The sequence below is a fragment of the Paroedura picta genome, chromosome 6, assembly GCF_049243985.1.
Source record: "Paroedura picta isolate Pp20150507F chromosome 6, Ppicta_v3.0, whole genome shotgun sequence".
In the NCBI taxonomy this organism is placed as follows: Eukaryota; Metazoa; Chordata; class Lepidosauria; order Squamata; family Gekkonidae; genus Paroedura; species Paroedura picta.
In genome coordinates this window covers 23,542,477-23,549,585 of record NC_135374.1, presented here as the reverse complement: position 1 = coordinate 23,549,585, position 7,109 = coordinate 23,542,477, and positions in this window count along the sequence as shown.

The window sequence follows — 7,109 nt, the reverse complement described above, 5'->3', positions numbered from 1 at the left end:
CTGAAGCCACAGGACAAAGAACAAGAGAGTGATCTAAAATTACAGAATGGGGATATGGACCTGGGTGACCTCAATCCTACTTGCAACACTAATCCAGGGATTCCCAACCAGGGGTCTCTGGATCCCTGGGGGTCTGCTAGAGCTCTGAAGGGGGTCCGCGGGAGTTCTGAACTGACATGGTATGGGGGGGGCGTGTTCCAGGCTGTCTTCTCAATTCCTTTCTGGCCTATATGAGGCAGAGCTCCAATAGCAGTCATAAAGGGAGGGGGATGGAACAAAAGGGTGCAGGTGGTACTGTCACTTCCGCAGCATGGCAGAGGGTGTGGCCAGCTGAAATCAGTTCTGGGGGTTCTCAAGGCCTGGACTTTTTTTCCAGGTGCTCCGCCACTGTTAACAGGTTGAAAAAGGCTGCTCTAATCACTACAAGATAATTGGCCCTCCAGATGTCCATGGACTACGGCCCTCCAGATGCCCATTCGCTGGCAGGGGCTTCTGGGAATTGTAGTCCATGGACATCTGGAGGGCCGCAGTTTGACTACCCCTGGTCTACAAAGTTTGAGACCAGTGGCACTTTTAAGACCTATGAGGTTTAATCCTGGTCCTGGGTATTAGCTTCTGTGTGTGTACACTTCTTCAGGTACATGGAAATGGAAGTCACTCAAAATGAGCGTGAGGAGAATGTTGCCAGGAAGGGCCAGTTATTTATTTATGATTTGGATTTCTTACTTGCCTCTCCCTGGAGGCTCGAGGCAAGTTACAAGACATAAAACCCCAGTAAAAACCATACGGCAAAATCCATAACAACAAGAATACATACAATTAAAAAACATAATAAAACAAGCGCAATAAAACAAGATGCGGTGAAAAACTCAAACCTATCTATACCGCCCCTTAGTAACCCATCCTAGAGGGGGGGGGGGAGACAGAGGGCACTAGTTGGTCTTCGCTACTGCTGCTGTAAGGGGGGCCAGATCGTCCCAGTTAGTCAAAATACATAAGTAACTGAATTGTAACTATAGGTATTACAATGATTGCAATCTATTTGAAATAATAATTCATAATTATGTTTTGCAACCTTATAGACCACTACCCAGTGTATTGGTCATGACTAGTGCTGTCTCACTAGGCAGTCTAGGCCTGCGTATCATTGACTGCTTCTCCGCTTGCATTCCCCAGAGAGCACTCAGTTCAGGTCATATCAATCAGCTAAGGATCCCTGGCCCTGAAGAAATACTCCTAGTCTGAGCCACAGCCAGGGCCTTCCCTGCTGTGCCTCCTGCCTGGTGGAACAACCTCCCTGTGGAGATCAGGGCCCTGGCAGAACTCATCTAGTTCCAGAGGGCCTGCAAGATGGAGTTCTTCCATCCAGTTTATGGCTGAGGTCAGTTGAACGCTCTTCGTATATTAATGAACTAGGCCTCCCTCCCCTGTCCCTCCCCCCCTTGACTTCTGCCTCCTAGTAACATCTTACTTACAACATTACTATCTTTATAATCTCAGTAATTTTTGGTTGGTGCTGATAACACTCTAATGTATGAATTTAAATATTTTTAGATATGCCTGTGCAATTGGATACATCCTTTAAATCAGGGGTAGTCAACATGTGGCAGGGGCTCATGGGAATTGTAGTCCATGAACATCTGGAGGACCACAGGTTGACTACCCCTGCTTTAAATGACCAATATTGAAGATGCTACATCGCATGCTGTGTTGCCAGTTCAGGCAAAAATTTGTTCATGAGGGGACTGCCATAACTGGTAGCCCAGTTACCCAGGTTCATACATAGGCAGACCTCAGAAGCACACAAAAAATCTAAGCACTAAGTCTCAGTTTTTAAAAATCTATTCGCCCCCTTCACCTATGGCCATTTTGAAAACGAGAGGAAGGGACAGCAGGCATGGAAGAGCATGTGAGAGAGTCTAAATGTGTGGGAAAGCAAATTATGCAAATTCATTTGGATGCATCCAAACAACCTGTTGAATGATGAGCTCTCTGATTGTGACCAGCAAGTCGCTAATCAAGGGTGTGAAGAAGCCCTCAGAATGGTTTAATTTTCACTGATTTCATAAATGCATCAAAATGTTTCTATGAAAATGGTAGTACAAGGGTCTTTAAATTCTTTCGCCATTTCCATGTTTATCCTGTAAAGGTCACTCACAATTTTCATCTGCTCTCTCTGTCTACAATCCGTCTTGAAATCCTTTCTCCTAATTGCAAATGCTCACATGTTAGCGGGAGTTATAAAATGAAGAAAGAGCTTTGCATACTATTCATTCTTGATGTCAGAAATGGTATCAAAACAGGGCTCAGACCTGAGCCATGGAAGAAGACATGCTGTCTTTAGATGAGATCAAGTATTTAATTTATCTGTGGGCCTAGTCTGAACAACATCATGAGCAAAATCCAGGCATCCAAGATGAAAAACATGAGATCAAACAGAGCCATCTTGTGGCTATGGGAAGCCATTAAGAAAGATTCCACTCGAAATAAAGACCTGCCTCATGTTTCATTTATATGCACATGGAAGAAAAGTGTGTACTGTGTAGGATGGGAGCAGATTGCTGTGCTTAATTTCCATGTCCTGATATGACCAGAACAGAACGAAGGAAGTAATTTCCTTTGAAGATCATTGAAACAGAAGTTCTTCTAATTACTTATTGTTACTTTCAGGCATGATAGTTAGATGGAACCTCCATGTCTGGAGATGCACATGCTTAACTCTTTGCCATTAGATTAGAGGGATTTAAAAGTACTTAACTGTGGGATGACGGTTAATCTAGTCTCCCTCGAGCATCTCCATCTACTTATTTTCTTCAGCCTCTGGCCTTCTTCCATGGGCCATCAGGTTAACACGCATTCAGGAAGAACAAAACAAAAGATTATCCTGTCATTCCGGCACACAAAAAGCTAATTTGTTTCACATAAGAAAAAAAAATTAATTCCTGTGGTAACTTCTGATCACAGAGATTCATGGGAAAACAGATTGGTGATCATTCAGATTGCATGTAAAGGCAAGAAATTTATAAGCAATTTGCTAAGAGAGCAATGGATACATTATAAATAATTTCTATGGTCTCATGTTTGTTTCTTTCATTGGGAAATTTTTCTACAGCCTTTCCAGTATTCAGAACAATCAAAGATTGCTGCGTAACATGTAAAATTCAGAATAATAATATTAATAGCATTATAAGAACAGCACAACACCCATAAGACAAGGACTCACAAAAAAGTCACAGGAAGATAAAATTTCATCAGGATTTACCCTTAAAAGATTTTAAAAGAAACTACACTAAACTACGTAAAGCAGTTAGCCTCCCCCATCCTCCTCCTTTTGGGATATCTATAACCATGACTTGAAAAACATTAGCCCTCCATTTTTACATATTATAAATCTATTAAAGGGAAAAAACATTTTTCCCCAGGCAAGTTGGCAACTGTAATGGATGCAGTTGCCAGAAGGTCCTTGTTCTTGATCCTTTCTGACTTCAGCTGATGGACTGGTTCTAGGGTCACAGGACTTGTGGATACTGTCATAACACCAGAGCTCATAAAACGAGAGAGGAAGTCCCTTAGCTATATGTATCCTATGAAGGGTTGCCAGATCCAGGTTTGGAAATTCCTGGAGATTTGGGGGATGGAGCCCGTCCACCCATCGGTGTTCTGTCCTTGGCCAAGAGGGGTAGCTGGGGGGCCTGCAGTGTGTGTGGCAGGAGCTTTGTTCCCCTGTGACCAGAGGCTGCCTATTCTTTCCTCGTATCTCTTCCTGTCTAGAGAGAAAACATGCGATCCTTCAACCGGGATGTTTTCTTTTCCTGAGTAAATAATTAATGCAAGGCATAGGCAGCTGCTTTGTCTGCTCTGCACACACAACAACTGACGCAGGCCCAGTCTCATGGGAACTACAGAAACCAGATTTCAGCGGACCAAAAATAAAAATTCCTGAGGAGAAGTTTGCCCTTGCCGTGGGTGGGAAGCGCACAGACCGTAACACACACACACACACACACACACACACACACACACACACACACACACACACACACACAAAAAGACAATTCAAAACACTATCATTTTAACAATCTCTTCCATATCCTTGGGGTCCCAGTCTTATGATTTGGGGACAAATTCTTCCTGTACTCATCATGTAGTTATCCAGTGCCTTCTAAGAACTCAAAATAGAATCCATGGTTCCACCCCCTCACAACCCACGAGGTAGGAAACAGAGAGAGATGGCAACTGTCCTAAGGTCACCAATTAGATTCATCATAGCAGAGTGTAGATTTTAATCCAGATTTTCTCACTTGCACAGTACTTCAACCATTTGACCATGTAGGAGCCCCTGAAATAATTTTTCAGGTTTCAAGGAGCCCCAGAAATGATGCCAGATGGCCACACCTCCCTGCCACGCCCCCCAAGTAACCTGCCCCTAGAAGTGATATCACCACCCATGTTAACATGCAGGTTCGAGGAGGACTGGTGGGGAGAGACAGAAGGTGCTTTAAGCCAGACGTATGCATGCAGGCTCTGCCTCCTCCCAGGTGCAGAAACTATAAGAACTCACGCTTGGGAGGGAGAGAACAATGGAAGCAGCCGATTCCCTAGTTTGTGGCTAAGTCCATTAAGGCAGGTGGAGAAAGACCATGGACCTCTGGGGATCTGTGGACCCCTGGTTGGGAATCCTTGCTGTAATTGTTTGGATGCGTATGTCGCTCATCCATCATAGTAAAGAACAAAGAGTAGACAAAGCCTGGAATGCCTTGGCATAAAGTGACTGCATTTTTCCTTCCAGTCAGGGATAAATCATGTTTGGTGTAGGTGAAAAACTGGGGGAAGAGAAGAATGATGAAAAACACCTGAATTTAGGGTTGCTGAAGACTCTTCCTAGTGCTTTGTTTGACGGTTACAAGCAAGTGATAGCCACACCCCAGTGAAGACAGGAGAAAGGGGCCATTGGAGAAGACCTTTAAAATCCCTTTCTCTTGAAAATAGACTTGGATGCTCTCTTATGATCTTTGTGTACATCAGAAGTCCCCAACCTCATTGAACCAGTGGGCATTTCGAGAATATCGTTTGTGAGGACCACAACAATGGCAGATGGATCCAGTCACAAAACTCTGAGAAGGTCCATAAAACACTGGAAGGTTTCAAGCCAAGCATGCTCCTACAGTGAAGGTTTGAAGGACCTCCAGCTCCAGGGAAGTAGAGGAAGCCATGACTCTCTTTGCTTTAAGAAGGAAGCAGATGGGTACCAGTGTACCCATGGGCACCTGTTGGGTACTACTGGTATTCATAATGATGTACATTTGAACATTATAACAAAGCACCTTGTTTTATTTTCATTAATTCTTGCCTCTGAATTACTGTTTATGTGAATTTGCTTTAGTATTGATTGCAATAGAAGGTATCTGAAGAAAGAATCTTTCATATAATTGGAACAGACTTATGGTAATCCCATGATGGGGTTTTCAAGGCCACGGGCAAGCAGAGGTAGTTTGTCATCACCTTCTTTTGCTTAGCAGCCTCTGCCTTCCTTAGTGATCTCCCATCCAAGCACTCTCCATGGCTGATGCTGCTTGGCTTCTCTTATGGCAGCTAGGCACAGCTACTGAGCTGCTATAAAAATGCTATCTCGCCAAAGCTTACAAGATGTACCTCAATGCACTGTGCCCTTTTGCTTTGTTGTTTTCACCTTTTTGGGATGCACCTTACCTGAATGTGCAAATCAACCCCATTGCAAATCAGGTATCTGAAGCAATGCCAGGTGAAAGACAAGTTCTGGTTTCAACAGTGCCTTGTCTGTGAAGTGCTGGAAGTTTCAGACTTGCTGTTGTGGAAGAACTGCGTAATCCGGCTCTCAGAATCCAACTCATGCCTGGTTGAGATTTCTTTGATTAGACATGGCCTGCGATCTGTTGCCTCATTGGCTAAGGCTCCAGTTATGCTGTTTCAAAAACCAACTGTCATTTAAAGTCTCCTAGCCAGTCGCCCCTTACAAAACAACTGCTTTGTACAGTATTGATTTAGAACGCTGCAGATGATGAACACTTTAGTTGAAGTCCAAACATGGAAATGTATTCTGTTTAAAATAACATTTTTAAGGCGGAAGAAAGAAATTTTGGGGAAGAAATCAGAAGGAGCTGAATGTCCCTTTCAAATCTTAAAGAAAACAATGCCAATTACTCTTTTCTCATTTCCAAAAATACAACTCCCTGCATAATTAGTTCCAGAGGTTTCACAACATCCACGATGTTAACAGGATTTCTATTGCTATCTTCCTAGTCCCTAGTTCCTAGTTCCTTAATTGGAAGCGAGTCCCCTTGAAACAAATGGGATTTACGTCCGAGTAAACATGTTAAAGATGGTGGTGAACTCATCCGGCAATAAATGACGATCCATATTTGACTTGGGCATCTTTTAAAACAGTGTAAATAATAGCATTTGTATTGTGGGGGTACCATAAAAAGTCACTCCACACGCCGAACAAGGGACCCTCCTCCAGCATCTGCGATAGGAAACACATCTGTCTTCTGCCTGTTTCTTTCCTGAATGTCTCCTTGAATCAGGTTTTATGGGGAGGATCGTAAAATATCCCTTTCTGTTTGAATCCTTGGGTTAACAATGCCCCCTGTGACTACGGACACAAGATGCTGCTTTCAGGAAAGAGGTGCACTCAAGTAAGAAGAGATCTTTGTGACAGTATCTCCCACTATGGTCCCCATGCCCAGCTAAATCACATTAGCATGAGAGTGAAGAGGTGGCCACTGGACAGCTGCATAAAGAGCAGGAGAAAAGCAAGACTAATCTTGTTAAAAGGGAAGCAAAGATAGACGCTACTTTTACATACAGGCTTATAACTATCCAGTTTTCCCAGGATCGGCATCACCTGTACATCTTCGGAGAATCGGAGCCAGTGGAGAGTGACTTTCTCCTTTGCTGTTGCCTGGATCAGCCTTCCATATTAAGGAGGTTTAATTTTAAAACAAGTAAATAAAACTACATATCTACCATATTTCCAAAGAGTCTTGGGTCACTAGTTTCTTATAAGACGAGGACATTCATTGGCTTGGTGCTGAGAAGCATCCAAATTTTCCCCATTCCCTTGCTAAATT